Below are 10,254 nucleotides of genomic sequence, written 5' to 3'. Positions count from 1 at the left end.
TGTGTAAGGGTTAGAATAGAATAGAATATCCAAATCGGAAAAAATGTCAAAGTTATAAGCATTTTAGTTTTTCAGTTCCGAGTGATGACCCAACATCACTAAGTATCAATTTTCATCTTGGGAAAGAACACTGGAATTGATTAGACTGGATTCTGAATAGGTACCCTGTAAAACGCATAACGGTTAACACCTAGTAAGTCAATTATTTATTTGCTTTATTAAACACTTTTTTATGATTTCTTCCATTTAATTCCACTATTTAAATTAAAATAGTACAATTAAACGGAAGAAATCATAAAAAAGTTTTATATGTAACATTCCACTAAGTTGCTCAAAAACAGTGCTTTTTAAAGTGTTTATTTGCTGCTTGGTGAACATACTAAACCTGGGCAAAAATAACAAGAATTATCTATTTAAAAGTAATAGATAACAATACATAATCATGAATGATAACTGCAAATTCGCAACCACAACACATGACGTGTTCTTGCAAAATGAATCTTGTCATAAATAAATGTAATCGTCAAAATGTATTTTCAACTATTGCGGATCACAGTTAATTTTACAAATGGTTCAAGCCAGACCACTAAACCAGAAAAAAACAAATCAAACCACCTCCCACTAACGGTACGCCGACCCATTGGGTGGGTGTGTACGTACCTACTACAACTCCTGGTTCGCCGCGATGCAGGCTCTCGCTCACCTCCATTGGATCCCCGTCTTGGTGTCTCCAGCAGCGCCGTCAACCTAGCCGAGTGAGTATCGGGTTGGTTGAAAAGTGAGTAAGCGAGTACACGAGAGGGTGGTACAGTGCAGTGTGTGTGCTGTTTGGGTTTGGGTGGCACGCTCATGATGCCTCGCTTGCTTATGTTTGCTGCTTTTGGCATGGCTTTGCATCGGCTCGCAGGCTGGTGGCTCTGAGACATTCTGCTGGGTTTTCGCTATGTGTGTACCTACCAATCTCTGTACCTTTTCCAGCTCCGCGTGGTTCGGCGGGTTGCTTGTTGCTTGTTTATTATGAATTTCATTTTCAGTATTGAGCTGTCCCGCGTGACGGCAGGACGTGTTTCTCCAAAAGGCGCGCTTGTGCACTCCTTCTTTTCAGCCTCCATAGCTCTCTACCACCGCTGCCGATTTAAGTTTGTTCTGTGATGTTAGAAAATCTTTCCATTTCCCAACCATTTCCAACCGGTCTGTTGTTTTTATTACTCCGGTCAAGTTGTGAACAGCTGTTCTTTAAAGACCTACATCCAGTACCTGATTAGACGGGCCAGTATCGAACCGTGGAGGAAGCCGGTTCCGCAAGTGTCAACTTCTTTAGCGGAATGTAAACAAAGTTGTTAAGTGGTTCGTGAATCGATTCCTCTGCATCTGTGCGTCCGAATGTGCCTCCATAGTGTCTCGAGACTATCGCAGTGACTCCGCCTAGCGGAAACTTGGTGACTAAGGCGCGATCCGCCGGCCGAGTCAAGTGCCCGTGTTTGTGTATTATGGGTTCTGATTACTGTTATTATCGTTTCAATTAGATCAATTTGCGCCAACTTCTGTTGCATTGTTGGGAGGACGGCTGAGCAGTTGTTGCTGTTTAGCGCTGGCCGGCATGAGTGAGTGAGTGTTTGCTCTCTATCTTTAGACTCGATAGGGGGGCTAGCCCAGCGAAGCATTGTGCGCGGTTGCTGCTGACTTGTGATGCATAATTGGAAAATTGGTGTTTATGGTACAAGTATGTTTACCTAAAAACCATACAAGCACAAACATACGAACCCAACGGCGCAGCCTGCGCAGTGTGAGAAAATCTCAACAATTCGGTATCTTGAGGTTGCTGCTAACCGGCCCTTCAGCCTAGAGTTCGCAGTGTCTAGCCAAGGTGAAACTTGGCCATTTGTGGTTCACTAATAGTAATAGTAGTAATAAGAGCAAACAATATAAAAGCGGCAACCAATCAATGTGAAGTGTTTCAGAATTTTTTCTGGTGGCGAACTTGGAATCGACGCATGCCGGATGGGGAAAGCTTGTACTTAGTATCGGTTTTGTGCACCCATGCTGAACCTTGGTCTGAACTACTTTATTGTTATGACGGCGGCGAAGGCAGCGCTGGTTTCCGGTGTCTATCGTGAGATATATTTCTATAGGGCGAAACAAGAGCTTCACCTGTAACCCTTCGCCCGAGGAATAGGCGGTTGGTTTCGAGCCGACCATTGAAGGAGTTGGCGAAGTCAATTACTAGAGAGGCAGCTGGGTGTTTTAAAACGTTGCCTGGAGTATATAATATAGTGAGTGGTAAGTAATCCTAATGTTAGAGAATTATTTTTAAAGTAAACACGCGTATTTGAAGTTTTGGGTTAGTCGAAACATCAGTTAATAATGTAGTTGAAATAAATTTTGCTAAACGCAACTATTTTTTCGACAGCCTATCCAAAATAATCATTTTATGAACGCAAAAAATCCATTAATAAATTCATGAACAAATAATCACGATTTCGTAAACTGTACAATTTACGAAAATCGCTACCAAGTTTCTAAAATCGTGGGAAAAATATATATGGCGTTACATTGCAATGTTCGGTAGGGTTACAGTGGTTGCTCACTGGACATGTTTAATTTTTAATATGATTCGTGTTCATACTTAGGGGATACAATTGATTGAAGTATGCAGTGAGGGGTTGCTACTTTAAAATTAAAACTAGTTTAAAATTTCTTAACAAGTTGAAAATTTTCGGCAGGACCCGTACCTCCCGGATCTTTCTCCATGATCCGCCGCTGGTTTCAAGCGATGTTTCAGTATCACATAGTATCTCAAGATCGTGGCTGTCGATCCATTGTACGTATGTGCAAATCGTACTGAACATGTAATATTCATTTCCACCATTGTATTGAACATAACCAGCCATGGAATCGTAGTCTGGACAAATGAGAAAAGCACAATTGCACCACTAGGTGGATTAAAACAGGTTTTTATTTTGGGAATGCGTCGAGTTGAGACGAAAACATAATATGATTAATAACGAGGATAACACTTTCCGAATGTAGAGAGAAATTTATGAAAAATTACGATTTCCATTCGACTCTAGCAGGTCCTGATCGATTTTGATGAGAATTTGATTTTTGTTGTATGACCAATTATATGTATAGGTCAAATGTTCAAAAACAGTAATTTAAGGTCAAGATAACATCATTTTGAAACCGCCAATTTCGGAGGTTTAGTATCTTCGATAAGTTTTACAAACGTTAAACAGCGCATCATTTGATAAAATAATTTTGACGGTATATCGTCCAAGAAGTATTTATGATGAATTTTCTCAGGGTTATATTCATGACTACAATAAAGTCTCAACAAATTCGCTAAAGACACGAACTCTGTTACTATTTTCTGAAAATTAATTCTGCATGAAAACTTCAAAAATTACAGTTTCGGAATTATGTCGTTTGGACAGTATGATCGATTTTCACCAAACCCCCACCAATTGTAAAATTGGTATTGTAAAAAAACGTAAGGGCGATACTTCAATGCTGATAGGTGGGACCGAAAAAGTAAACAATCGCCAAAGGGGCGATACTATCATTTTGTCAATTTCAATAGCAAACACAAATTTTATTTTTAATAATTTCAAATACTTCATGAAGTTTTGTGTGTCGATCACTGAATCATCTATCTAGGATGTAAAAAACACAATAGTTCTTAAATAGGAAATAAAACCAAGTCTGGAAATATTCATTCATAAAACCAAGTCTGGAAATATTATTCAGAAAAAGCGTTGAATTCTTAGTTCTCAGTCGCGTTGGAAATTTGAGTAAAGTATAAACTTCAAATCGATTCAAAAAAATTCGATTTTTTTGCACAGTAGAATACATAACCCCTTTAGGAAAATTCAGTTTTCCCACCACAATGCATTAATTGAGGAATTTAGATATTTTATTAACAGAGCATTAGCCATAATTCATTTGTATGTCTATTTTATGGGCCATTTTTTCGCTTACCCATTGATTTGGTTTGAGATTTCTAGCACTGATGTTGTCCTATGCTGATTTGAGCGATTTTGAGTTCTGCCACTATCCCATGTAGTATGTGTTATCAAAAACATCGCGAAGCATCAAGTTCTAAATGTTCTCAAACGATATAATATCCGAAGAGAGTGATAGGAGTTATAAGAAATGTCTCATCACACTGTTAGGTGGATTAAAAGCGTTTTTGTGATATGTATTTTATTTACATTTACATGAGTTTCCTGTCGGATTTTTCTGGCAGAGTAGTGTGGCTTATGTTAATGATTTCAGGAACTCATTCACGATTTCCGTAATTTCTATTCTCGTTATTGTGATATATTAATCACAATTAGAGTGATTTAAGCTCATGATTGTTGGATCATAGTCACGGTCATTACTTTTTCCAGAAAACTTCATTCTGTCTCCTTATTGTTTCTGAAGATATTGCTATGTCAAAAAATAGTGTAGAAGACTATAAACAAAACATATTGTGAAAAAATACTTTTTTGATTAAGTTGCCAACACATTAGCCTCTTGCAATAAAATTCGTGAAAATATCGGTTTAATTCTTCAAGGTCTTAAATAGTATACTTATCAAATTAGTTGTGAACAGATATGTGAAAAATTAATATGTATTCCATCGTCAAGATCAACATGCTGTCATCTCAGAGAATGCGAAAATCGGCTGCCTGTCTCAGATTTTGAGATAAGATTTTTAGATGAGGTTGAGCAGCGAAACTTAACTGAGATGTCGTTGGAACAATGAATATCTACAGATAAGTGTACGATTTAAATTCCAACAAACCCAGTTGGGGACAAAATTTTTCAGCAATAAGTTAGAAAATATGATATCTATGCATGGAAAACCGAGTTATCACAAGCTTCACATTCAACTAAAAAAGTAGTTAATTTTTTATTTCGTCTAGTGCTGTTGTTTCGATGCTCTGTTCGCTCAGGATACGAAAAAGCTTATCTCAGCTTGCAACGTTTTATTAGCCTGGGCACAAACGCATATGCCGTTTACTAACCTGTCAGACACAAACAACTGAAGTTCAACTCATGTCATTGTTGATTTAAACTAGTTCAACGTTAAATACACCATACAGGTCGGACTCGATTATCCGGGGATTCGATTATCCATGATTCGATTATCCGGGGAAAATGATTCGATTATCCGGGTGTTTCGAAAAAAATTCAAATTTCAACTAGAATGTCTGATTATAGTGCTTATTCGATCATTGCAGTCAACAAAGTTTTTTTCGGGGAGTCTAGGGTTAACCTACCTCAAAAATAACATATATGAGTCATTCCACGCAAAGTGGCTAAAAAAATGAAACTTGGGATCGACCTTCACGGATTGGAACCAATTTTGAAGAAATTGTTCATCTACAGCCAATATATAGTATCCTGGGAATACTCCTAATTTGAAAAAATTGTTTCAAAAAAAATTGTTTATGGGATTATATCTCTGGTACTGTTTGCCTAAAATCAATCAGAGATGATTTTTGAAGGATTTGTTTAATGAATTTAGAAAAAATTGTAGTTTTTACGATAGTGTGCCAAATATGCAAATTTTAAACTAAAAGTATATTTTTCTTGTAATACACATGTCGGTTACTGTGGGCCTTTTTTACACATAAATACTTACTTATACTTACTCGGTCGATTTCTGGCACTATCTTGGGATAATGATGACATGCTTTTCAGGATTTTATATAGATACTTTCTAGGATTCTGATCGAAGTTTTCTTAGTATTCCGATGGAATCTTTTTTATAATTTCGATAGAATTCTTATCCGTATTTCCGTGGGGTTTTCTCTGAATTTTGATGCAGGATTCTAGAGAAAAGCTTCTCAAAGGTCTGGTGGAATCCTCCTCAAAATAGCATTCTGCTGAAGATTGTGATTTTTTCATGATGCTGGTAGAATCATGTTCCTATTTTCAATGCAATCCGGTGTAAAATCTGACGAATATCCTGCTCTGAGTTCCAGTGGACTTCGACACAATATTGCTCTTCTTCCATTATCCCCTTCAACAATTGATTCCTGTTCAGAATTCCAATGGAATCTTTAACCCATTCATGCCAATGCTGTTGATAAATAATCACGTTTTTAAACGACTATAACTTTTGGTTTACACAACGTATGTTTACAACGAAAAGTAAGCTAATAGCTGGGACTAATATCTTTCATTAGAGCACTAACAGTTATAAATATTATGATTAGAACAGAAGACATTACAATTAATCTGATTGGGTTCCGCTGTAATAGTGCTGCCAGGGATAGTTTCAGTTAATGGTGAATGTGAAATTTTGGAACATTTTCGTAGCCCAATAAATGTATATATTATAGGAAACTAAAAGAACTGTCTAATTTAGATTGCCTTCAACTACCTTTTTCATGCAATTGGACTTGATCGGAAGGTAAAGAAACAGACGACCCCCAGTTTAGGTACTTTATTTCTTCTAGTATACCAGTTATAGAATCATTTAGGGTAATTTGGGGAGAGATGTCGCACATTTCTAAAAATTGATCCTGCATCAAAGTAAACCATACAATAATTAATAAAATCATTTTTATCAATTGCGACAAATTTCTAAAATACTGTGAAATGGTTTATGTAATGAAAAAAAAAATTCATCAAATTTCCATGAACATTTTACAATAAAAGGTCATTGCGGGAGAGATGCCGCATGTGCAGGTGAGACGCCGCCCGTGGTCACAAACTGAAAAATGGTGAACGAAAGCAGTTTCATGAAGTTTGATTTCACCTATAAATCGGCTAGCACCTTCACTTTTCTTAAGGGGGTACTACCATTTCCGGAAACATTTTTTATTCAATATTTTAAAAATATTTTTCTTTCTCAACCGTGTGTAACGGCTAAGTTGGAGTAACTTAATTCAGGGCACTATTTATCTATATGCTTGTACGAGCGATATACATATCTATGTGTTGGTAGCAGTTCCTTAAAAACACTGTTTGGCTGTTTCTCCCAATGAATTTATACAACTTAGGTTTGTTCTTGAAAGATTCATTTTGTAAAAGCATCAATTCGTTCAAATTTTCACTTTTATCTCAATATTGACATCACTAAAAATCAATGAGCTCACGAAAGTTAGTGCTTGAAACTTTAAAGAATAATCCGAAGTAACTAATACTTAGATACATATCACCCGTTTAAATATATAGATAAATAGACTCATAATCCTATATGTCACTGTGATAGGTCTGTTAGTTTGTGGATATACCTTATTAAGAACCTATACCTGACGCAAATGATCATTTAATGACATTCCGACGTGAAAAAATACATTTTAGCTATACATCCTCTTCCATTGAGTGCGGCATCTCATCCGCTATTTTGATGCGGCATCTCTCCCAATTGTAGGGGAGAGATGCCGCACGACGACGTTTACCTCTAAAATTATGGATGATCGTGCTCATGATCAGAATGCTTTCTAAAAGGTCCCAGCTATTCAACCGATACATGATTTACCAAAAAATCGAACAATTTAAAAAAACGAAATTTTAATGCAGTGCTGAAACATTTTCGGCACACCATGATGCAACTGAACGCACAAAATCAATAATAAAATTTTCGTGAGTATTTAAAAAGGATTATTTTACATCTCTAGAGTTATAATTCTTCGAAAGACAAACTCTCAATATCATATTACCGTATAAAAGTGAGCCCATATACGAGATATAGAGAGTGCGGCATCTCTCCTGACGCGGCATCTCTCCCGAAATTACCCTACCCCAGAAAATCGAAACTCCGGGTAATCGAGTTTGACCTGTATTACAGAAGACACCTTATTTAAAAGTTTGTCTTGGAATTCTTGCACAAATAGCTATAAAAAAACTGATACAAACTGTTAACTGGTTACGAATATAAATAATAAATGAAGTCCAACTGAAAATACAAATCACTCCTTGAAATTCTGATAAATTGACTAGGGTTAAAATAGGTACGTTTACATTTAACATAATAGGAAAATTTAACTTGATAATTTTATTTCCAATTTCTTCGCGAATAAAGCTTAAATTCATAAAATAACACAAAAAAAGTTTGATTCGATTATCCGGGTGACTCGATTATCCGGGTGAGATTATTTTGAAATCCCCGGATAATCGAGTCCGACCTGTATTACAAAATGATGACTAATTTTGAGGGATGTTTAGTTTCGCCAACCGACGGTTAAACGTATGGAATTAAATCGTTGAAATACTCCGGAGGTCAGTTATTACATACGTAAATTGAACATTGAGTTATGTTTCTCATTTGATAATGGCAAATGGTTAGAAAATTTTAGTTCCACCTGGACCGCATAGAGGGCGCCAACACTAACTTTTCATAGAAGAGAGATAGAATCGAGATGTTCGGAATAATTACTGCAAAATGCCTGTTCTACAACTATATAGAAGACACCTAGTTTCTATCTCTTCGTTGAAAAGCTAGTGTTGGCGCACTCTATGCGGTAACATATGGAACAAAAATGTTCTGACCAAAACATGACTCGTATTATTAACTATAATTCTTCTAAACATGCTATTGAGCTAAACCCAACATTATTTCACAAAAATGTTTAATTCGTGTGTTCCCACGAATCAAACATTTCTGTGAAATAATGTTGGGTTTAGCTGCTAGACCCCATGCAAAACTACACACTCCCTTCTAATTACTTATAGGCAAATTAATACTTTGAAATATCTACCTGTCTTATTAACGAATCGTGTTCTCTCTCCCTCTCTCTCTCTCTCTCTCTCTCTCTCTCTCTCTGTCACTCTCTGTTTAAGGAACTTGAAAGCCCATGTGATCTTATCTCAGTTTACTTTTTTCAATTGCGCTTTAAAATATTAATTAAAGCCCACCATTAAAGTAGAAGCACCAGATAATCTTGAACTATGCCGTCAAGAAAAGAAGAACGAAAACGAAAAGGTGAAAAGAAAATGGCAACACTCGAACGTATATTAATTAGCAATTCTTCAAATAATGGGATTTTCAGAAACATTTCAAAACTTTCTGAAACAATGATTCTCAAATTCGTCTAATACGTTTTATTCATTTGCTTTATTTGAATTATTTTTGTTTTAAATTTCATATATAGGGTAAGGTGGGGCAAATCCGATCTCTAAATAGTGGGCCCTTTTTTGTGTACGAAATTGTTTATTTATCAAATTAATATGTATTAATATTATTTCTTTTAGCACATTGGTTCGTAATTACAAACGAAAGACACAAACACGAGATGGATATAGCATTCGTCGAACAGTTGCTGCGATTCAAATGGGAATATCTTTTCGTGATTTTGACATTCCGAGATTGATATTGAATTCCATTTTCTTTTATTACCAATCAATACTATACATCAATACAATCAATACATAACATTAATTGATTTATCATTGAAAAATCATTAAATTTGGGTAATATCTGTACAAAATCAATCAAAAACACAGGCGATCGGGTTTACCATGCATTGAAATTTGCGCAGAAGCCTAACCTTTAATTTGATTTATATGACAACTTAATACGATGCAAAATGAGCGTTTTACAGCCAAAATCATTTACTAGGTTGGATTTCGCACACCTTACCCGATTTTTCAGTTCATTCATTTCATGAATTTTATTCATTACTTTTATTTATTTTGAATATTAAACTATTTTTGAACATATGGTCATTTAATTTTAATCATTTACTTCTCTCAATGTTCTTTTTATTCATTTTGTTGATTTGAGGTTATTTTTTCCATTTTATTTATTTTTTCGTGTCATTCTTTGGATTTGGATTTTCTTCTTTTTATTCATTTTATCAGTTCTGTCTTTTTGCTTATTTTTTCATTAAATTCATTTTATTGTTTTATTATTTTGTTCATTTAATCAAATTCAATTATTTTATTCGTTTTATTGATTTTATCGTTTCATTTATTTTATCAACTCTATTCTTTTTATTTATTTTATACGTTTTGAAATTTCTTTATTTGACTCAAATTAATTGATTCTATTTATTTAGCTTCTTTTTTAACATTGTCTATTTTTTGTTGTTCGAGCTGGACTAGTTTGATTTATTGGTTTTATTAATTTTCTTTATATTAGTCATTCTACTCATTTAATGAATTTGATATCCTTTTTTCATTGCTTTGCTTAAATAATTTTTGATATCTTTTTTCATCAATTTTCAATAGTTTATTCAATTTATTCGAAGCTCTATTTTTGCAGTTCTCGAAACTGTGTCCAACTACCTTTTGTTGGGTACCTACTTCGCGCGA

General features: G+C 35.1%; 1 protein-coding gene across 1 annotated transcript in view; it reads left to right on the top strand.

The window, feature by feature from the left end:
- Positions 1-1,061: 1,061 nt before the first annotated feature.
- Positions 1,062-10,254, top strand: part of LOC131692808 (Krueppel-like factor 12) — a 585,807-nt gene continuing 576,614 nt past the window's right edge. The window contains exon 1 of the mRNA XM_058980097.1: positions 1,062-2,280. The gene's annotated coding sequence lies outside the window, so the exon portion shown is untranslated. The remainder of the gene's footprint in view (positions 2,281-10,254) is intronic.

The sequence above is a fragment of the Topomyia yanbarensis genome, chromosome 3, assembly GCF_030247195.1.
Source record: "Topomyia yanbarensis strain Yona2022 chromosome 3, ASM3024719v1, whole genome shotgun sequence".
NCBI lineage: Eukaryota > Metazoa > Arthropoda > Insecta > Diptera > Culicidae > Topomyia > Topomyia yanbarensis.
This window is presented reverse-complemented; position numbering and strand designations above follow the sequence as displayed.